The sequence below is a fragment of the Narcine bancroftii genome, chromosome 1 (assembly GCF_036971445.1).
Source record: "Narcine bancroftii isolate sNarBan1 chromosome 1, sNarBan1.hap1, whole genome shotgun sequence".
In the NCBI taxonomy this organism is placed as follows: Eukaryota; Metazoa; Chordata; class Chondrichthyes; order Torpediniformes; family Narcinidae; genus Narcine; species Narcine bancroftii.
The window spans coordinates 48,222,973-48,247,411 of NC_091469.1; the positions used below are offsets into that span (position 1 = coordinate 48,222,973).

The 24,439-nt window shown below is 40.9% G+C and overlaps 1 long non-coding RNA gene across 1 annotated transcript; it reads left to right on the forward strand.

Moving 5' to 3' along the window:
• Nucleotides 1-1,825: 1,825 nt before the first annotated feature.
• LOC138736203 (uncharacterized) lies at nt 1,826-24,116 on the forward strand. Its single transcript, XR_011340162.1, has 3 exons — nt 1,826-2,090; nt 20,461-20,591; nt 23,783-24,116. It is a non-coding gene; the product is annotated as an uncharacterized lncRNA (long non-coding RNA).
• The last annotated feature ends 323 nt before the right edge of the window (nt 24,117-24,439 follow it).

A 24,439-nucleotide genomic window follows, 5' to 3' on the forward strand; every position in this document is an offset into this window, starting at 1 on the left:
TACTAAAGGATCCTGGGGGACTAGAGTTTGGACTGATACGATTTGGGTTGTTTGACAGTTTAGTCCAAGAGTGTCCAAAAATCACAATGCAAATAAATAAAGCCATGGTTTGACGAGCCAAAACAAGAAATTAAGTACTGGTATGTCTTGTTTTGTTTTCCAAGGGCTTCGAGCATCATGATCTGTGTTGAATTTCTATTAGTTGTGTACAACCAATGCAGGTAAAGACAACATGTAGTTAACAGGGTTACAATGGGTTGTGTTTATCAATGATTTTTCCATGATCTTCTCTTCTATAAAAAGAAAATAATTTGTTAGTAACACTGAAATACCCAATTTAATTTTAAGGATAGCAACATTGTTTCTCTTGTAAAATGTGATGAAGTTTTACCATTGTGTAATCTTGTTCAGTATCTTCTTCACCCAAGATGAATGTGGATTCAAACATGTTTTCATTCCATTTCTAAGAGTAGCACTGAAATAAATCAACTATGTTAGTTTTGACTTACAGTTTTGCAGACCAAAAATGTAAATAAAAATCTATTTTCTTTTTTCTTCTTTATGAAATGTTAATGTTCATGTTGGTGTTCTCTATTTACTTATATCAGAAAATCTACCAGATGTTATCTGATCTTATTTCATACAATGCATTCTCCAGAAGTGTCATTCGTGTCACATCCTTAAGTAAACATTATTTCTAATAGAGTGACTCACATTATTTCAACTTTGTGGCAATGTGGCCCATGAGGTATGATTTCCAGGTTCTTCATGTGCGTTGGAGGGATAAAGACAGATGCTGTTCGAATGCATTTGCAACGCAAATCGATTTTCACATTTCCAATGGCTCGACCTTATTTACACAAATTTGAAATGTTAAGATTCTCAAAAAACTTTTTTCTTTTGTTTTTTTATTGTGTATTTTGCTTCCTACTTTAAATTCAATGATCAATTGGTAAGGAATAATAAACACAAGAGGTAAGGTGAGAACCTGACTGAATGGCAGAAGTACTTAAGGTCGTCACATTAAAACAGAAATTAGTAACTTTTATACTGATAGAGCTGCAAACACTCAATATTTGTAATCCTGTATACCTTAAGCTGTGGTATATGTCCTGCTGTTTCTAACATTGATCTTGGATATTCTTTTTTAATCTACCAGATTATTTCACGAATGAAGCAACATCACTGAGCATAACCTTTCCAAATCTCTGAACTACAGAGTTGAAATATGATATACTCCAAGGAATATTTGCAAAATATTTGGATGGAGTGGTGAAAACTCTGAGATGAGGCACTTGTAAGAAGCAAGTTACTCTTGGTCACAGATAAGCCATACCTTGATTGGAAAGTTTGGAATATAATAACTTAAAATGAAAAATGTTTTTATTATAAACTGCCATTAAGTTTACAGAAGTGCTAAGTAGAATGTTTCTATACCTCAAGGCAAAGAAATAGTGCATCAGAACATTCATCTCTTTGCTTTGATTTGCCCAGGGTTTATAGTCATTAAGAATCTCCAGTTATCATTCCTGCTTGTGGAATGTCAGTGTCCATGTTGGTGTTATCCAATCTAACTGTACCAGAAAATCTAACAGATCAGATACCCAATCACAAATGAAGAGACTGAGTGAACAAATCTCCCTCTGATGTAAGCTAAACACAATCTGTTGGGGGAACTCAACAGGCCATGCAGCATTAGCAGGACAAAAGGAATAGTCAACATTTCAAGTCAAAACCCTTTAATGTGACAGATTCAGATTCCAACATCTGCAGACTCCTGATATAGAATTCACTAATCATTTCCCCTCAGGAAATGACTATCCAATATTCCTACTAAAAGGTAGACCCTAATTCTGGGCTTTTCCACTACATTGTCATAAAGAACAGTGTGATCACACATAATGACTGATATTCTAAATTCTGATATAATGTGACATGCCTAATATTACATCGGAAAGATTTCCACTCAGGATTTTCTCTTCAGTAAGTGAACATAATGATCAAAACAAAAGACAAGCACAACTCTCTTACCATCTGTCAAAAGAATGGAAACCACCAGGATGGCTGCAATGACAAGGATATACCTGCAGGTCTTCATTTCTTCTTCAGCTCTTAATTATTTCAGTTCTGAACCGTCTCTGTTCCTTCACCACAAATTCGCTGTATTTATAGGCTGGATGTAAGCTCATTTAGTAATCCAGGAATTTCCACATGTTGGCATCTTTCCAAAGGGGATGGCACAAAGATAGCAATAGACCTCTGATTTGCTCACAGTGAAAGTAAGCGATTCATTTAAATTAAGTGTATTCCTCCCTGTTAGAGCAAACATTTTATTTAGGTTGACAAAAAAGAGCTCACCAAACTACATGTGGAATTAAGAAATGATTGGTCTTCAAGAATATTGTTAATTCAGTTATCAATTCTGAGAATGAGGGCTTACATTCACATAGGGGCAAAATAAACTTGGCTCCATCTAATTTCTATTGCATTGATCTAAAGTTTGTAATTTTACCTGTTTTGTCACATCTATTCATTATGGTTATGTCACAATAGATAATTAGTTACTTCACTACATGTGTAGACTAGTTGATTTCCTGAAAGAGACATGGTTTAGATTGCTCAGTCAGGAATTGAAAGATCGCCCTCATGTAATAGAACTTAACTAAATTAGGATTAATTATAGCAGAATAAGTTTCTTATGAAACTTAGACTATCAAATGATATATTTGGGAGATAATTTCCTGTGGTCTATATCATATATTGTGTTGTCAACATTCACAAGGAGCTATATAACAGACAAAAATCTGCAGTTATTGTCTTTCTGTTCCATTGGTGTCTATTTCATCCTTGGAGTTATTAATTTTAAATAATTCCTTTGTGTTCATTCATAAGATTGCCTTACACGTGGCCTTAAAACTGCAGCTCTACAGCCAGAGCAGAGCACTGTCATGAGCTATTCCAGTAGTAGTAATAGACTCCTCATAAGAAACAAACAGATGAAGTTTCAGGTTAACTTTATAGGTTCAATGCTCTGTACATACATTGCTATTCTATTCCTACACAGTCATGGTCTAAAGGACAGCACAAATGAGTGATCAGTTTCAGTATGGTTGTATATAAGACAAGAGAAAATAGTCTAGTTGCCCCCTTTATACTGGTCTTGTTTCTTCTATGTCCAGCAGACTAACCTGAACAACTACAGGAACTTCTATCATAAATCCATCCTTCTAAAACTGGGCTGATATTCCAACTGGCAACATGACCTCCACGCAATCCCCCCACCCCCCACCCCACAACAAAACAAATGGTATTTGATTGTTTTTCATTTTCAGTGCCAAAAAATTGAATCCCATTCTCCTACTATCACTCTGAGCTCTTGTACAATGCAAGTCACCCGTTTATTGGTAAATCTCAAGTTCATTGTCTGTCTGTTGCTGAATTTGTAAAGATTGTTTTGCTGTCCTTGTTCATAGAAACTAAATCATCATTCTTAAAGCACAATGCAATCTTTCCCCATATTTAAAGTCTTCCAATCCAGACACCATTCTGGTGAATCTCCTCTGCACCCTCCCCAGCCCAGCCACATCATTTCTATAGTGTGACACCTGGAACTGCCCTCAACACTCCATTTGCAGCCTAACAAGCATTTTGTAAAGTTGCAAAATAACATTCCAACTCTAGCATTCTGTGTCCTGGCCTATTAAGACAAGCAAGCCGCTGCCCTCTTCACCACCATCTTAGTGGTCTGCGTTGCCACTTTCAAGAAACTATGCAATTGAACATCCAGGAATCTCTGTTCATCATCTTCCTTTAGGGTCCTATATGTAGTGGGTTTGATCTGTTGACTTGATGAAATTGAGGGGATCAGGGAAATAAATTGGACATAAGCCATCAGTTACAGCCTTTCCAAATACATACTGTATAAATCTTATCCCTTCTAACTCTCTCCAATAATTTCCTTTTCACCAATGTAAGGTAGAAAGCATGTTTATCCCTGATGATGAACCACATTTGATAGTACTGCTCCCATTAATTACCTTCCCACAGTACAGACTTCCCCCACTCTCATTTCTGACCAATTAACTCAGCCATGATCCATGATTACTCTGAGTCCTAACCACCCTTCCCACTCTTGCTTCTATTCCAGTGGTTTCCCCAACTCCATCAAGTCAAACCACCACCTTCACTGTCAACTCTGCAAACCCCCCACTTAAGGTTCTGATCACCACCTGCAGCATCGCCATCAGAAAATCCCAAAATATGACCAGCCAAATCACCGTCCATCAAACAGGCCCCAGACAGACCTCTGACTGCTGAAGGTCTCTACCTTTGGACATGGCCTTGGTTCTGGATACCAGCACAAAGAGAAGAGAATGTGGAGGAACAATTCAGTGATGTGTGAGCTCTGAGCTTGCTGAAACTTTTGACATGCCATTGATATGAATTGTGACTGGCTGAAAGGCTGCTCTGATCCTTGTGGAGCTCCATGTATCACACAGCCAATTTAAAGCAGATCTATATTCTCCCATTTGCTCTGAAGTTCTCTCACACACCGTTCTTTACCAAATCCTTCTCTTTATCTTTGTGGATCTCCTATTATATATGTCTGACCAAAAGCCTCTCTTTAAAATGCATCCAGTTCTGCCGAAATAATGGGACCTTGGTTTGTACAAATCAGTACAAACATTCCATCGTCCACAAAGGGACACATTCCTGGAAAAAATCTTGCTACAAAGTGATCAATAAAGAAAGGGAAGATAGATTATGAGAAAAGATTGCATAAAATATAAAAACAGACAGTAAAAGATTTTATTATTAAATAAATTGGAAAATTGTGGCTGACATGAACATAAGCGTTTCACCTTGTATTGGTATGTGTGAGTTCTTAAGACAACACATGGATGAAGGAAAAGGTAGACAGCACATAAGGTATGCCATGAGGCAGCAAGTCTCCATTACAGATCTGCATACTGTGTGTCAGCCTCCTGCTGGCAGCCAAGTATAATCAATCAGTAAGGCATTGATAGTAGCCTTGGAAACACGATCTCTATCATTAAAAGTAAACTACTTTTGTTTTAAGAAAGGGAGATGAAAAGTAGCTTACTTTTAAATAACATGTTTTCTTTGTATAACTCTGCAATTTTAACTTTAACACCAAGAACTTTCATTTTCATTATTACTAACATTGTTAACATTTTTTAAACTTGTTTTGTGTGTTCACATTGACATACACTAAAACCTGAAGAGCAAATAAGATAGCACTACTTCTTTCTATAACAGGGGTCTTTAAATTTGCTCAATGAGTCTCTTAGGAGGATTCATGTGTCTTGATTGATTGTCCTTGAATCTGAGTTGTTGTTTCAGTCGAGTCTTCTCAGCTGTGTATTAAGGTTGCTCAATAGTATCCATCTTTCCATCTAATGTGGCTGGTCCTATTTGAAGATCTTGACGATTTCCTCGCAGAACAGCACCTTCATCTGTTTGAATGGTGTATGATCTTGGCTGGACTTCACTAAGGACAGTTCCCTTCTGAGCCCATAAGTTTGTCTTGTCTTTTAGCCTTATTTGGCCACCAGTGTGGAGTTCCAGTAAGTTTTTTGTTCCCCTGTCAAAGTAATACTTTTGCTTTTCTTTCTGTTGTTCTTTGAACATCTTCACTTTCTCCCTTTCCTTTGGTTTTAGGAGGTTCTCCTGAATGGGTAGGTTTGATCTTGTCGGACTCTGGCTTTACCTTACTCTTAATTTAGTCTATGTGTAGTCTGAGTCCAGCGTGTTCTTTGAATGAAGTGATAGGAGAAGGTATTCGGTTCAACAGTCAGTTTATTACACAGCACAAGAATAAAACTTAACAGAGCTCTGGGTCAATCGTTAGTTCATAGGTCACCTGCACAGTGAGCTACTCCCCAAGACTGACCCCTATTGTCCAGTTGGCTCAGTTTATATAGATCAACCTTATCATACAGAACAAAAGTTGGCTTCCTTTGCTAGATCTTTTTGCATAAGGGTTATCACAAGTCATCTCCTGTTTTGCAGATATCTGGGGTGTAGCGTTCCCATCTTAATCCTCCAGGCCAGACTATCCTGTTGATTTGATCAGAAATTACTTCATCCCCAGATATTTCTAATCACCATTCTGTTCCTGCCTGGCCAATTTCTGCTGTTCTCTTTAACACCTCCTCATGCCTTAATCTTCCTCCTAGACTGGTTTTCCATTCCCTTTGTTTCTTGCAGGCCATTCTTTGTTCTGGTCTGGCCTGTGTCTCCTGCGCTACTCACCACCTCCTTCAGTTTGAGCATTCCTCCTAAATCGTTTTATGCATTTCCTTTCCCTGTAGTTTGGGAGCAGACAATTTTGCTCAGCCAACTTTGCTCCATGCTGTGATTGCCACTTAATCACATTCCTCTTTTTCCCTGACCCATGCAGTACATATAAACTTATTAATTAATCATTTCTTTCATAATGTTTTAACCCCTAGATTCCAACAGTCCCCCTTTTGGTCTCATGAAAATGAGACCAACCACCAGTTAACTTATGGGACCAAGACCTCAGGAGTTTTTGCAAGGACCGGCATCTCCGACCCCTTGTTAAACTTAACCTCACAAACTTGGCCATTATGAACACACTTCAGTCCAATGGGGGCCCCAACACAGTGTTCAGGAACGTCAGTCCAATCCGCAAAGTACTGTTTCGGTTCGTTATGGGCCTCCCAGGCTGACCACAAACATTTTGTACAGTTGTTTCCTTTTCCAGATGCTTCAAGGGCTAGGAACAACATCACCCATAGTCCCCACATAGTATTCATTCCAGCTGCCTTCATTGTTTTGATGCCAATAAATCGATTATACCGCCAACCACTGATATACAGTCACCGTAGTCCAATAGTCTCTTTAAAGGGACCCGTTCAAAAAGTTCTTAGTCCATAGTTGCTTCACAGAGTCCCAGTCACCTCCGTTCGAATCTGTTCCAGTGTCCGTGTTGGTGGGTCCGTTGCTGTTCACTGACTCCAATGATACAACATCTCGCCTTTTCCCAGTAGTCGAACCGCGTGGGACGTCCTCTCCACCACTCTGTAGGGTCCTGTCCACCTGGGCTCCGACCACTTTCTCTTGATCACCTTTAGCAGAACCCACTCTGCGACTGAAGGTATCGGTGTTTCCCCTTTTCTGTTGGGACTTGTGACCTGTTGTGAAAAATCTGACACCAGAGCCGTTAGTTTATCATAATAAAGCTTGCATCCCATTGAACTTACCTCATTCTTCGTAGCCTGAATTCCGGCTCCCGGTCCCGGAAACTGGTGCCCCGTTTGTAGTTCATATGGAGTAAATCCTGTCACAGAACTTACCGAACTCCTTATTGACATTAATGCCAGGGGCAACGCATCCACCCAATTTAGTTTGGTCCGTGCCTGTACTTTCCCGATCTTACCTTTTATTGTTTGGTTCATCCTCTCCACTTTCCCTTGGGATTGTGGATGGTACACTGTTCCAAAGGCATGTTTCAATCCCAACATTGCTTCTACCTCCTGCAGATCGTTATTCTTAAAATGACTTCCATTATCGGACCTAATTTTTCTAGGAAATCCGTGTCTCGGAATATACTGGTTGATCAGGAATTTACATACCGTCCTTGCATCTTCTCTTTTGGCAGGGATTGCCTCCGGCCACCCTGTGAACGCATCTACTGCTACTAAGAGGTATCGATAGCCACTTACCCTCTCAATCATGTCCGTATAATCAATACAATTTCCTGCCCTGGTAACTTAGGTAGCGGGAACTGACCTTCATGTGGCTTTACAGTCGCCTTTACATTGAAAGCTATACATACCTCACACTCTCTAATATGGTTCTCCACCATCGCCGGCAGGAAGGGGTGCCACCAATGTATCAAGTACCTTATCATCTGCTTCTTTCCACAGTGTGTTAGCCCATGCGCCTCCTCGAGGAGGGGTTTCATGAGTCCAGATGGTAAGACTGGCCTCCCGTCTATCGATCTCCATAATCCTTGATCCTTGGTTGCCCCCCTTTCCTCCCATACCATCCTTTCCTGAGGTGATGCCTTTGCTTGTTCCTGTACTATTACTTCTACCCTACACGGTGGTAATAAGTCATGTGCTGTTCTGTCTGCCTGTATCATAATAAACTGAGGGCCGTATCCTGCTGCCCTTTTAGCGGCCATGTCCGCTTCCTGATTTCCCCGAGCCACCATCGTATCTGTTCTATCATGTCCTTTACATTTAAGGGCTAATGCCCTTGGTTTCAGGAGGGCCTCAGCCAGTTTCCTAACATCCTTCTCGTGTTTAATTGGGGTCATTGCTGCTGTTAAAAACCCACTTCTAATCCATTGACTAAGTTCAACCTGTATTGTCCCTACCACATATGCCGAGTCTGTATATATATTGACCTCCTTCCCTTCTGCCCATTCTAATGCTGCTATCATTCCCTGTAGTTCTGCGAGTTGTGCTGACTCCTTTCCTCTCACTGTCCCTGTAATGATTTCTTCAAATCCTCCTGTAGTTTTTCGTACCACCGCATAGGCAGCTTTCAATCCATCTGTGGGGTGTCTGTAACAACACCCATCTGTAAACAAGGTTTCATCTGGTTCTCTTAAGGGTGTAGCCTGTAAGTCAGGTCTTATTTTAATATCCTTCACTACCCTCTTCTCACAACAGTGTGGTTCTCCCTCTCCCATATTGTCTGCCATGTTAATGCCTTCATGGGTAAATGTAACATTTGGAGCATTCAGGATCTTTTCTAGTCTCGTCTGCCTTAGCGAAGTCATTGTAAATGCTGTCGAGCTCACAAATGCTACAATACTATGTGTTGTTAATACCGTCAGGCCATGTCCCATTACTATGTGTGCCACCTTTTGTAAAATCTTTGCTACTCCCGCTGCATGTCTCGTACATGGTGGGTGTCTGTCTTCTGTCGGGTCTAGTGTGATACTCACATACATGAGCACACATCTTCCACCCCCTTTTTTCTGAAAAAGAACACCATCAATTGTGTCTGCTTTTTCAGAAACATCCAAAAAGAAAGGTAGTTTATAATTTGGAATCGCCAAATCTATAGCTGTTGTAAGAGCTTGCTTCAATAGAATAAAACTCATCTCAGCCTGTGCATTCCAATCAAAGGTAGCTCCCAGATTCCTCATCCCCTGCTCATTCACCAAAGTTCGCAGTGGATGTGTCAACTCACCATACGATGGGATAAACCGCCTACTATAACCTGACAAACCCAAAAACGAAAGCATCTCCTTTACAGTCTTTGGTTTTGGATGATGTAGTATCGCTGTTCGATGTGCAGGGGAAATCCCTGTGCCTTTCGCTGAGACCATTCTCCCTAAAAAGGTGACCACCTGCCTGCAGCATTGCAGTTTTGAGCGAGAGACTTTAAAGCCTGCCTTGAACAGCAGCACTAGCAGGAGACAGGTGGCCTCCAAACAGGAAGTATGATCAGGTGCTGCTAATAGAATGTCATCTGCATACTGGATCACAACTACCCCACCTGGCAGTACTAGCCCCCCCAGCTGTTCTTTCAACACCTGATTGAAAATCCCTGGAGATAAGATAAAGCCCTGCGGAAGCCTAGTATACCGCAACTTTCTACCTCTATACGTGAACGAAAACACATCTCTTAATGGTTTTGCCAGCGGCAAGCAAAAGAAAGCATTCACTAAATCTATGCAAGAGAACCACTTGTGGTTAGGGGTTAAAGCAGTATATGGGTTTGGTACTGGAACTGTGGGTGTTTGCACAATACCATTGATGCGCCTTAAGTCATGGGCCATTCGATATTTGCCCGTGTCTTGTTTAGGAACAGGTAAGATGGGTGTATTCCAACTAGAACACGAATGTTCCAACACCCCTGAATACATAAGGCCATCAATGGTATCTGCCAAACCTTCCTCAGCTTCAGGTTTGTGGGGATACTGCATCTGCCAAATAGGGGTGTAATCTGACAGTTCGAAGGTTATGGGATCAACCGTCTGACAAAAACCCACATCTGCTGATCCCACTGACCACAGGTTCTCAGGGAGAGAATCTAGCATAGGGGCCGAGTCGGGGTGATCCATCTTCTCTCTACCATGAAAGCGTTCAATCTGTCTATGCTCAAGGAGGACTCGATCATATGTCGGAGACAAAATTCTGTATGCCTGACCAGATGAGGAGAACTACACTGTCGGTATTTGGGTATCGGACCAGTCACCAAGGGACATCAAGTTCCGACACATCGGTCCCAAATCTGTTGCCTGGTGAGTAGTGCCAATTGCAAGGGTGACATGAGGAATGGCCTCACCTGCCATCTCATACCATTCCAGCTGTTCAGATGTCAGTGCTACCGTAGCGGCCACTCCCTCCTTTCCTACCACTATGTAGTCCGAATTAATCTCCCATTGCATGCCCACTACCTCTTCATAAAAGGCATGCTGATACATTTCATCCCCATCCCTATAGTAAAAGAGGGTCATATGGGGGGGGGGTCCGAGGGAGGGGTATACGGGTGTAACGTCTGGATCCACGGCTTCCATTGATTATAAAGCTTTAGCAGCCCTCCCTTCTGTGGGTCCTCTGGTTGCAACAACCCCCAGTAAATGTCAGCCCATTGTCCCTCAGACGCGGATCCTCCAGCTGCCGCCAACAACATCTGAGAACCGGAATGAAGTGTAGTTAATGAACAGTTCATAGAATATCCATTTGGAAAGGTGACCTCTATTCCGCTGGGTCCACAAAGGATCGATGCTCCGCACCTGACCAACAGGTCTCTGCCCAAAAGATTGGTAGGGCCCCTGGCTGACAAAATGTATTGATGTGTAAAAGTCTATCTCGCCACAGAAGTGACTAGTGGTGTAGAAAACGGCAGATTTTCTGGTGTACCCGAGAACCCTATCAGCTGGACGCTAGAGGATGATGTTTTATCTTGAAACTCAGCGCCAGTGAGTGTTGAAAATCTGGCTCCCTAATCCACTAAAAAGGATACTTCCACGTCCATTACTTTAATCTGCAGGAAAGGGTCTGCCAACCTAGCCTCTTCGTGGGTGCTCGGGCTCCGTCACTGTGGGCAATATTGCTCCTCCTCTGTCAGCAAAGGGAATTGTCTCTTCGGAGCTAGAGCCGCATGGGGTGCCTGATGTACCGGGGGTGGCACTGACGATCTCTGGGGCTGGACCCAATGCTCATTTTGTGGTGGTCCATATCCCCTTCCCCCAGTGTCCTGAGGACCCCAAACTAGGGGGCAGTCTCTCTTCCAGTGTCCTGGCTGACCGCATACAAAACATACGGCTGGTTGCATTCGTGGAGCACCCCGACTTCTCCCTCTTACTCGGAATCCCCCCATTGGACCTCCCATTCTGCCCACATAGGTGGGACCCGGTGCCCAATATGGGGCCGGGTGCCAACTCATATTATTCCCTTGTGGTGGCAGCGGTGGCTGCTGAATCATCTGGTTCGCACCCTTTGAGGAAATCTTTTTTGCCTCGTTTGCCTTTTTCCTAGCCTCTTCCAATTGAAGCTTAAGGAGTTGCACTTGTGCAGACTCCATAATTTGTTTGTCCTCCTTTTGCTTAGCCCTGTAACGTTTCATGTGATGGGTCAAATGTTTTTCCCATTGCTCATTCGAGCAGCCAGGAATATCAGGGTTATTCTCTAACGCTTCCCTAACTACAGCTGGCAGTCCACTCGTTACTGCAGCCCTAAAGAGTGTAGTCTGCAAGGGATCTGTGGCTGGGTGTACTCCTGCTTTATCCGTCCAACTCTCCTTACACTGACTCAAAAAGGTCAAGATCTCCTCATCCTCTGACTCCTTTTGTCTATTGTGAGGAGTGGGGGTGGTGTGATCCTCTGACATTCCTACCGAGAAGGCATTCTCAAGTGTCTGTTCTTGCTCTCTCTCATTTGTTTTTTCCAGTCGCATACTAGTTTCCCTCACTTTACATACATCATTCTGTATTTCCTTTGTTAACTCCTTCATTTCCTCCACCCTTTCCTGCATAACTCTCTTAAGTCTCTCCTTCGCCTCCTGGAGTTTGTGACCTGCTAATTCAGTGACATTCACTATTCCCTCATTTATCTGCATCGCTGGCATTTGGGGAATAGGATAAGGTGGTGGCAATGTCTCCGGTAACTCTGGATATAACAGGGCTGACGGCTTCACCTCCCCCGTATTCTCCTTAGTGTTATGGGATCCCTTTTTAATATCCTGTTGAAGGTTCGCTTCCACAGCCATCCAAGCCAATGTCATAATGTGTAAATCTGCCCTTCTCTGTTCCTTCACTTCTCTCTGTTGTTTAAACCTTCTTCTATTCCATATAGATCCTTGTCCTTTTGCCTCATGTTCCTGTACCTCCTTGGCTGCTTCCCTCTCTGCTTCTCCTAAGTACAGTACCAGCCGGATTTTTTCAAACCCTCGTGGTACCTTCCCCTGACTCTGCAGCTCTTTCCATATCTGTTCGTACCGTGCCATAGCCTGTACCTCCTCTCCCTTCGGTAATCCTCCCAGTAATTGATTCCTTGTTTTTTCCCACTGTCGGTTTACAGATGGGGGAACTCCTCTGTCTTCCCCAAGCTCTTGCCCTACATCCCTATTTACTCCTTCCATCTTCGTTCTGATCTTTAACCCTTTAGACTTCGTACTTCACTGGGTCTCTCCCCTGGTAGGATTTTGACACCCTGCAATTTACTTCGTCCCTTCCCACGTTATTATGAACACCAGCGACACACTACACACGATCCTTAAACAAATACTTATTATAAACTATTATGATACACTAGACGATTCCTAAACAGATACTTATCCACTATAGAAGCAAATAACTATAAAACAATACTCCTTATACAGATACTGATTATACACTACTATGGTATACGATCCTTAATCAAATACTTATCACACACTATAGAAACAAATAACTATCACAATGCACCTTATACAGATACTTATACACTACTATGGTATACGATCCTTAATCAAATACTTATCACACACTATAGAAACAAATAACTATCACAATGCACCTTATACAGATACTTATACACTACTATGGTACACGATCCTTAATCAAATACTTATTACACACTATAGAAGCAAATAACCATCACCATACACCTTATTCTAATTGGCCAAGGGTCTAAACCTATCTCTCGAGATCGCTACGAGGGGACTCCAACCCCGTTCTACTAGGAGGACTCCAACCCCCTTTTTACTACAGGGGACTCCAACCCCGTTCTACTAGGAGGACTCCAACCCCCTTCTACTACAGGGGACTCCAACCCCGTTCTACTAGGGGGACTCCAACCCCCTTTTGTTTTATTCTTTGGCTTTAACGAGGGCTTTTGCAGAGTAGTGACAACACACAATTTATCTTTGCCAATAGCAGAACTTCGTTAAAACAGGCGTCTGCTTACCTCCCTTTGTAGGATGGTCACTTGTTGTTATCACCACACCACAATCGACCGGTGTTTCGTATCTTTTTCTTCTGTCACTTCTCCATCTTCATCACGTCGGGGTCACCAAATTGTCGGACTCTGGCTTTACCTTACTCTTAATTTAGTCTATGTGTAGTCTGAGTCCAGCGTGTTCTTTGAATGAAGTGATAGGAGAAGGTATTCGGTTCAACAGTCAGTTTATTACACAGCACAAGAATAAAACTTAACAGAGCTCTGGGTCAATCGTTAGTTCATAGGTCACCTGCACAGTGAGCTACTCCCCAAGACTGACCCCTATTGTCCAGTTGGCTCAGTTTATATAGATCAACCTTATCATACAGAACAAAAGTTGGCTTCCTTTGCTAGATCTTTTTGCATAAGGGTTATCACAAGTCATCTCCTGTTTTGCAGATATCTGGGGTGTAGCGTTCCCATCTTAATCCTCCAGGCCAGACTATCCTGTTGATTTGATCAGAAATTACTTCATCCCCAGATATTTCTAATCACCATTCTGTTCCTGCCTGGCCAATTTCTGCTGTTCTCTTTAACACCTCCTCATGCCTTAATCTTCCTCCTAGACTGGTTTTCCATTCCCTTTGTTTCTTGCAGGCCATTCTTTGTTCTGGTCTGGCCTGTGTCTCCTGCGCTACTCACCACCTCCTTCAGTTTGAGCATTCCTCCTAAATCGTTTTATGCATTTCCTTTCCCTGTAGTTTGGGAGCAGACAATTTTGCTCAGCCAACTTTGCTCCATGCTGTGATTGCCACTTAATCACATTCCTCTTTTTCCCTGACCCATGCAGTACATATAAACTTATTAATTAATCATTTCTTTCATAATGTTTTAACCCCTAGATTCCAACAATCTTAGCCTACATCCCATAAGAAATTGTATTGGTGACATACCAGACTTGAGTGGTCTTGTGCGGTATACTAGCATATTCTGGTAGAAGTCTGTTCCACTGTCTTTTGCCTTATTCATCAGTCTCTTCACAGTCTATACTGATTTTTCCACTAGACCATTGGACTGTGGAAAATGAGGACTTGACATGATGTGTACAAAGTCCTACTCTTTGGCAAACTGTCAGAACTTTAAATTGCAAAACTGGGGTCCATTGTCTGCGAACACTTTGCTTGCCACGCCATGTCTGGAGAATATGGCTTTCATACCTATTATTTCAGTATCTGCAGTGGTGGTGTTAAGTTTACACACCTCTGGATACAGGGACTAATAGTCTGTGATTACAAGATAGTCATTCCCTTGACATTCGAATGTCAGCGCCTACCTTCTGGTAAGGTCTGTATGGTGTTGGGTGTGGCTTTAGTGGTTCTGGAGGATTGCTTGCTTGATATTTCCCACATATTGTACAGTTTTACACTTAATTTGTTATATAATTGTTGATTCTTGGCCAGTACATCACCTGCTCTTTTCGATTCCGAGATGTCCTCCATGGACCCATTTTAACATCTCTTTTCTCAGACTCTTTCAGATCAGGATTTTGCTTCCTTTGTAGATTATGTCTTCAACCACTGAGAGTTCCGCCCTGCAAATCCAGTACTCCGAAATGTCAGGTGAACAGTCCTGCTTCATGTTGGGCCATCCATTGAAGATGTTTTTTTCTCAGTTGTCTCAGTGTTTCATCTTTGTTTCTCTCTGACTTCATGAGCTCCATTTTTGCATCTGATATGGACAGTGCACTTGTGATCATGTCCACGAAGGCATTCACGTCTTCATCCAGTTTGCTGACTCTCTCGTGATAACAGCTCTAGACAATGTGTTTGCTGTGTACATTAGCTTACCCTCTGTGTACGCCACATTCAGTGTATAGCATTGCAGCCTAATCATCATTCTTTGTATTCTCAGTGGACATTCATTTAATGGGTTTTGGAACAACGCAATCAAGGGCTTATGATCTGTCTTTACACTGATTGCTTGTCCTGACACAAACTGATGAAATCTTTCACAGGCGTATGTGAAGCTGAGCAGCTCCTTTTCAATTTGAGCGTATTGTGTGTCCGCGTCTGTGATTGAGCATGGTGCATGTGCAATGGGTTGCCAGTCATTATATTTTTTCAGAAGAACTGCACTGACCCCACTATGTGATGCATCTGATGATATCAATGGGTCTCGCTGGGTCGTAAAACCTCAGAACTGGTTCCTCTGTGAACAGTTTCTTTAGTTCCCTCCATGACTTTTCATGCTCATGATCCCACTCCCATTCAATGTTCTTTTCTGTTAGTCTTCTCAATGGAGCCATCTTTTCTGAGAGGTTGGATATGTATTTACCCATATAGTTGACCATTCCATTCTGTACATCCTTTTTTCATTGTGGCCTTGGCATGTTCCCAATGGCGGACACCTTTCTGGGATCTGATCTGATGCCCTCACTGCCAATAATATCTCCTACAAATGTTAGTTCTGTCACCCCGAGCTGGCATTTTTCTCTATTCAGCTTCAGGTTTTCTTTCCTTGTTGTTTCCGGCTCCTTCCTTAGTCTCTCATCATGCTCCAATCTCATGGATCCCCATACTATGATGCCATCCATTGAGGTATCAACTCCATCCAGGTGCTCATAGACCATATGGATATTTTTGTGATATACTTCAGGAGCTGAGTCAATTCCAAATGGTAAACTTAGCTATCTGTATCTGCCAAATGGACTATTGAACGTGCAGTCTTGAACTTGCTTCATTCAATTTTAACTGTTAAAATCCTGATGATGCATCTAATTTGCTGAAAAACTTTGCATTTGCAAACTGTGGCATGATTTCTTCACACATTGGAAGCTTAAAGTGTTTTCTCTTTATTGCTCTGTCTTTGTCTTTCATTTTGACCATGAATTCTCCTTGCACTGGTATATTGGTACCTGAATATCTTGTCATCTTCTCTTTTGTTCCATACATCTTTGGTCTCGGTCTAATCTTCTTAAGATAAGTCTCTGATATTACATTAATTTGTGCTCCAGTATCCAATTTAACTGAAATGTATGCGTCATTCACTTTTAATCTCAACATAGTCTCTGTTTTCTTTCTTGTTTTTAGTCACAACATCGACATAGAATTCCTCTATCTCCTTTACATCTACTGCATGAACCTTGCTTTGTTGCACTTGGTTTCTACAGCAACGGACACAATGGTTGCTTTTTTTGCACATATAGCATGTTTTACCATCTGCTGGACACTGTTTTGGTAGGTGTGTACAGCATCGACGACATGGGTTTCGATTGTCCCTTTCATTTTTGTTCACTGTTTGAATGGTGTATGCCTCTTTTTCTGTTTTGGCACGCTTTTTGTTAAACAGTTTATGTCTGTTCTTGCTCACTGCATCCACTGCAGCTAGTTTCACTGAACAGCTCTTTTGCTTGCGTTTTTACAATTTCTGTAGCCCTACAGAGTGCTATGGCTTTTTTACAGGTCTAGATTTTGCTCTCTTAGCAGTCATTCCATTAAACTATTATCTGGAATACCACACACAAGTCTGTCTTTTATCAGTGAGTCAGTCAGTCCACCAAATTCACATGTTTTGCTTCTGTTTCTCAATTCAACCACATACTGACCAATGCTTTCTTCTGTTTTCTGTACACAAGTGAAAAATCTGTGCCTCTCAAATGCCACGTTATGTTTAGGTATGCAGTATACCTCATACTGTTCCATTATTTTTTCTAGTTTAATTTTGTCTCCTTCAGCAGCAAATGTGAAGTTATTATACATGTCCAGGGCTTCATCACCCACAATATGTAAGAAAACTGATGCTTTCACTTTATCACTTTTCTCATAAGCTCCGACTGTCACTAAATGTAATCCAAAATGCTGTTTAAATCTGTTCCAATTTTCAGCCACATTGCCTGTCAGCTGAAGTTTCACTGGTGGATGTAATCCTTCCATGTTTCACTGTAAGGCATTGCTAGTTGTCATCCAAACATGATCTTTATCATTACAGTAGGTCCTTTGGAGGATAAGGAAGGGGAATTGGTATTGGGCAATGAGGAAATGTCAGAAGCTTTAAATGACTATTTTGTGTCAGTCTTCATAGTGGAGGCAGGGCTGGATTAAGCTAGTGCAGGGCCTGTAGCATATGTTATAAAGGGGCCCTAAATTTTAAAAATGCACATAAATATTTTTTAAAAGCTAGTAGTTTAAAAGAGGGAATGAAAAGGGCAAGTAGAACACCAAATGCTAGGGGAAGCTATATTCAGAGGAAAGACATAAACTCAAAGCAATAAATCATTGCAAATGGAGCCTTGCGCATTTTATGAACGGATACAAACTTACGCAGATGAAGCAGGTTTCAAGGGAAGTCAGTGGCCAGGCAAAGGGGAGAGATGGCAAAGTAAAAACAAAGAGTTTTCAGCTGAAAATCTGAGGGTGAGCAACAGAAACCCCAGCAAAAGGGCTTGTCAGATGCTCTGCAAGTGGCTGGAGACCTGCCTGGCCATCAGTACCAGTGCCCGTCCCTGCGGTATCATGCAGAACCCTTGCTCTTGCACCAGGGAAGAGAGCATAGGCCAGTCCACTAAAATGTTTGGCTTGAATATAAAGGGAGACAGTTGCCTGAAAGTACCCCGAAGACAGCACTGATGTGGATTCCCCCGGTAAGTGAACAACAACAGTAAGGAGCTTGATGTTTTAGTTCAATATATCACAACATGTTCTTAAAATTAGTTACTGTATTTTTTTACATGTACAGTAGTAACAAAGAAACCTTTATCAATGTGACGGAGGTTAGTGTTGGCGAGCACTTCGGGTCCAGTGATCATAATGCCATCAGCTTCAATGTCATTATGGAAAGAGAGAAATCAGGGCCAAGGATTGAGGTTTTTGATTGGGGAAAAGCTAGATTTGAGGAGATGCGAAAGGACTTGCAGGGTGTGCATTGGGACAATTTGTTTTATGGGCAGGATGTAGTAGAGAGATGGAAGTCTTTTAAAGATCAAATTTTGAGAGTGCAAAAGCTTTATGTTCCTGTTAGGTTAAAAGGAGGGGCAAAAGGTTTGAGAGAGCCGTGGTTTTCAAGGAATATTGGAAACTTGGTTCGAAGAAAAAGGGAGGCGTACATTAGATATAAGAAGCATGGAGTTAAGGAGATGTTTGAAAGATACATTGAATGTAAGAGGAATCTTAAGAGAGGAATTAGGAAAGCTAAAAGAAGGTACGAGAAAACTATGGCAAGCAGGGTGAAAACAAATCCAAAAGAGTTCTACAAATATGTTAATGGTAAGAGGAAAGCTAGAGACAAAATTGGTCCCTTAGAAAATCAGAGTGGAAAACTGTGTGTGGAACCTAGAGAAATGGGGGAGATATTGAACAGTTTCTTTTCTTCGGTATTCACTAAGGAGAAGGATATTGGGAGATGTGGGATAAAAAAAGCAAATTGGGTAAATATGGGGAATATAGAGATTACAAAAGGTGTAGTTTTAAGGCTTTTGAAGAATATAAAGGTGGATAAGTCTCCAGGACCAGACGGGATCTTCCCCAGGACATTGAGAGAAGTGAAGGAGGAAATAGCAGAGGCTCTGGCGGTAATTTTTCGAATGTCATTAGATATGGGGATAGTGCCGGAGGATTGGCGCATTGCGCATGTGGTTCCGTTATTTAAAAAGGGTTCAAGGAGGAAGCCTGGCAACTATCGGCCTGTAAGTTTGACGTCTGTGGTAGGTAAATTAATGGAGAAAATTCTTAGAGATAGTACTTATAAACATCTGGATAGACAGGGTCTGATCAGGAGTACTCAACATGGATTTGTGGGAGGAAGGTCATGTTTGACCAATCTGATTGAATTTTTTGAAGAGGTGACTAGGAATGTGGATGAGGGTAGCGCAGTGGATGTTGTCTATATGGACTTCAGTAAGGCCTTCGATAAGGTACCACATGGAAGGTTAGTTAGGAAGGTGCAGTCTTTAGGTATAAATTTTGAGATAGTCAAATGGATTGAACATTGGCTGAAAGGGAGAGGCCAGAGAGTGGTAGTGGATAATTGTCTGTCAGGTTGGAGGCCGGTGACCAGTGGTGTGCCTCAAGGATCTGTATTGGGCCCATTGTTGTTCGTTATATACATTAATGATCTAGATGATGGGGTGGTGAATTGGATTAGTAAATATGCAGACGATACTAAGATAGGTGGAATAGTGGATAATGAAGAAGGTTTTCTAGGATTGCAGAGGGATTTGGGCTGCTTAGAAAAGTGGGCTGAAAAATGGCAGATGGAATTTAATGCTGATAAGTGTGAGGTGCTTCATTTTGGTAAGAAGAATCTTATATGTGGTAAATGGGAGAGCATTGAGGAATACAGAAGAGCAGAAAGATTTAGGAGTGACGGTACATCGTTCCCTGAAGGTAGAAACTCACGTGAATAGGGTGGTGAAGAAGGCTTTTAGTATGCTGGCCTTTATCAATCATTGCATGGAATATAGGAGTTGGGAGGTGATGTTGAGATTGTATAAGACGTTGGTGCGGCCTAATTTGGAGTTCTGTGTGCAGTTCTGGTCGCCTAATTATAGGAAGGATATAAACAGAGTGGAGAGAGTGCAGAGAAGGTTTACCAGAATGTTGCCTGGGTTTAAGCATCTGGAGTATGGGGAGAGATTGGACAGATTGGGTCTTTATTCTTTGGAGCGTAGAAGGTTGAGAGGGGATTTGATAGAAGTATTTAAGATTATGAAAGGGATAGACAGAGTGGATGTGGATAGACTATTTCCGTTAAGAGGAGGAAAGATTAAAACAAGAGGACATGAGTTAAGAATTAAGGGGCAGAGGTTTAGAGGTAACATGAGGGGGAACTTCTTTACTCAGAGAGTGGTAGCTGTGTGGAATGATCTTCCGGGAGAAATAGTGGCGGCGGAGTCAATTGTATTATTTAAGAAAAGGTTGGACAGGTATATGGATGAGAGGAAGATGGAGGGTTATGGGCATTGTGCAGGGAGGTGGGATTAGAAAGGGGTGTTTGGTTCGGTGCGGACTAGAAGGGCCTAATGGCCTGTTTCCGTGCTGTAATTGTTATTATTATATTATTATTATTATTAGAATATGGACTTGAATTGCAGACCTTACGCCAATAAAGAAGATATAAATGGGAAGCCCTGATTCAAAATTCTGAGCTGTAGTGAGATCCATCTTGGTGATTGGTTTGGAAATGAAGAAATGGAGGTGTAATTGATCAAAGAAATTGATAGAGGTGGGATTGCATTTTTTGATAACTAGTTTTAAGTTAAACTTTTGGAGTGTTAGAATGGATTTGTTGATTCTTTTGCATCTGTGCCTTTCTTTTAAACATTTATAATCTGTGCTTTGATTGGGGGTGTTATAATCATCTAAAAACAGCTATGATATACCTAAATAAAAAACACTGCAGTTACAGTAATTGAGCAAGTGCCATACTATAGCAATAGAGCAAACATTTAGCACGGTTCCCTTGAAAATGCGGGGCCCATAGCATTTGCTACTTTTGCTACTACGTTAATCTGGCACTGGGTGGAGGATGTGTCTACCATGCCAAAGCAGAGGTTATGTATGTGATGGGAAGTGAGAACCTGGATACAATAGTGATCACTAAAGAAGGGATGCTGAGGAAACTTATGGCCTGAAGATAGATAAGTCCCCTGGCCCTGTATGAATATGTCCCAGGGTACTGAAAAAAATGACAGAGGTAATTGTCTGGGCCAGGGATGGGCAACCTGCAGCCCATGGGCCAGATCCGGCCAGCGATCCAATTTTATCTGGTCTACAACCCAATGCGTTCACCCAATAACCCTCAGCCACTCTAACATATACTGTCAGCCTCTGTCAACGGTGGTCCCAGAGTCTGTGCATGTGGATTAAACATCCCTTAGCAAAGGAAATATTTTGTGGCTATATAAATGCTGCCTCGTTATAACCAAGAATCGATCATTAAGTGGGTGCGGACCACACTGGGTGACACCAAAATGACTGTCTATAAAATTTTTGTGCAGATTTCAGCAGAACTTCATTATTTTTTATAAAAATATCCCTGTAGTTAGTTATAACAACAAATACATTTTTCATAAGCTCGCCTTACATGTATCAATATACCTACAAGACTAAATCTCTCGGCTAATTTACTTTTTGAACCTTCCATTGTGCTCAGGTCAGAGCTGTCATTATTACCCAATTACAATGATACTTCGAATCACATGGTTTTGTCTGTATGTGCTACAAACACACGCTGTTTTTTTCAACGCTGCTGGTGTTTTTATAGTCACTGCTTTTGTCAAATTTTCTGGTGTTTTAGCTACAATATTGTGGTAATTAGTATTTGTGAATCTATATTAATAACTTTTTTGAGAATGAAATAGTAATTAAAGGAAAGGAAGGAGAAAAATAAAAAAAGCTTCCACTCAATTACTAATAATGCTGTAACTAATGATATTGTAACTAATAATATTATAAATCAATGTAGAAATATTTTACAAAACTATTTGATCTTAGTATTCATTTAATCTAAGAAATATTACATTTAAGCAACTTACGACTATATTTGTGATCTACCATGGGACAGTGAAGGCTTTTTGATCTTGCGATATTATCAACTGAAAATGTGTTGGCGAAAGGCATTGATTTCGATAAAGTGATTCACAAGTTTGTATCTTTGAAGGAGAGAGAAGGAAAGTTCTGAATTAGTTGAGATGGTCACTAAGTGCTGAAATGCTTGTGTATTTGTTCCTGCTTATTTTTATGGTATTTCATTTATGAGTATATTTTCCCTTGCAACCGCTGCAATCGTGTCTGCCTGTCCCGCATCGGACTGGTCAGCCACAAACGAGCCTGCAGCTGACGTGGACTTTTTTACCCCCTCCATAAATCTTCGTCCGCGAAGCCAAGCCAAAGAAGAAGATATTTCCATATGCATTTGTCTACAGGTTCTACATTATTTGGGCCATAATTGATAATGCAAACCTAATCCATTAATGTATCTCATGTAACAATAAAATTTAACAATTATGTTAAAATCAACATAATTTTGATGCAGTGCTTAAACGTTTTTATTTCAAATTCTATTGCTTTCTTACCGAATTTTCACTTTAACCACATGAAACTATGTAACTCTAAATACATTTAGGCTGTGTGTATGATATTGTAATTTTAATTTTGTTAGTTGTTTATCTTGTTTCTATTGCCATTACATCAGTGACATAGGGAATTACAATTTAATAGTATCATTAGTACAAAAAACATTACTAAGGATTCTGGTATGTTCTGGTATGGGAGGAGGTCCATGGGGGGTGGGAGGGGGTAGTAACAACATGAGTTGCCGCACTGGGTGACACCAACCCTAGAGACGCCACTGAATTGATCATCAACCGCATCACTTTCTGCCCCTGGAAAATTGACTCACCCTGACACTTTCAGGAAAACACTTTGCCCTCAAGATGGGCCTGAAACAAGCTGTGCATCAGTGACCAGCTGTCCCACTCTTGGTCCCAAGCTACTCATCCACTGGTGAACGTGGAGCCAGGTGACCGATGGAGTGAACCATGCAGATCAACCTGAAGCGCTCCCTCCCCTGCTCCCCTGCTCCCCTGAGCCGGCCCCAATCTCCCTGGTCTTTTCTTCCCTCAGTTGCTCCAGTCCCCACTTCCTAAGCTATTCCCCTCTCCCCACTCCCTGCTTCCCTGAGTGCCCCCTCTCCCTTCCCCCTCATCCCCTTCCCACTCCCCTGAGGCACTCAAAGAGGCGCAAAGCCAGATGTCCATGTGTGGAATGCTGCGATGTTCCTTCATCGACTCCACTACAAACAAAACTCATTTAGCACAGGGCAAATTTCGTTCACTCACAAATGGGATTTACCTCACATAATCGTAGTTCATAACACACCCTAAAGTGTAGAGAAATTTAATTAAAATGGGAGATCTGGATCAAAGGCAGAAGTTGAGAGGAATACACAATAGCTTCTGCTGCGAATCATTCAAGATGCTGTATTTGTAAATGTATTTATGTCCGCAGTTTTGCAACAAAAATAATTGTTACTGAACTATTTGAAGAACTATTTAAAATCAACCAAGTTTAAATGACAGTTTGCAGCACTTCAAATTCCTATCTGAAATATTTATATCCAGCAAAAGATGATTTTATCACTCTTGCTAAGTAGTTTGTTCTACCAGTGATAAGACTGATGGCACAACTCCTTGAGGTGATGTCTTGCTATTGGTATTAACAACTATGTCACCCAATATCAAAATCCTTTCAAGCAATTAACAAAATCAAGTTTCGCACCGATTGAGCTGCTGTCTGTTTTGGGGTTAGTTATTTTGTTTTCATTATGACTAATTTTTCTCCATTTTGACATGTTTTTTTTAATTAAATTGTGTTATTTTAATGACTAACTTGTGATTTTTGGTGCATTTCCAGATTTGAAGATGCCTTTCCTGACCTGAAGCCTCATCATAGTTTTTCGGAAGGAATACAGTTGATCTCACTGCTTGGACTTTTTCTTTTTTTTAAACTTTATTTATTCGTTCAAAATACAGATAATAAGTAACATATATAACAATAAACTAAGCATGAACAATATATTTTATATATATATATATAAAAGAAAAAAGAAATAAAGAAAAAGAGAAAAAAAAGGAAACCCCCCCTTTCAGCCAACTCTCCGAAGGAGAGCCATAAAGAGAAAAAAATTAAAGAAAAATTAAGCATGCATATTAAGATCTAATCAATGTAAATCAAAATGTAAATAATTTGAATATAACAATCACTTATTAATAAAAAACTATAGTTATCACATGAAACATATGTGATTTTTTCCATTATTAAACAATATTTCATCTCATTATACCATCTATTAATATCAATCATATTTGTATCTTTCCACATACAGCAATACATTTTTTGGCTACAGATAATGCTAAATATACAAAAGCAAGTTGAAATTTATTTAATCCAGACCTTTACTAAAACATTCTCATTAGCCTGACCCAGATATAAAAATGCATCAGAAATAAATGTTTCATCATCTTCATTTGGGGCATAAATATTAAGTAAAGTCCAAAATTCACTAAAAAT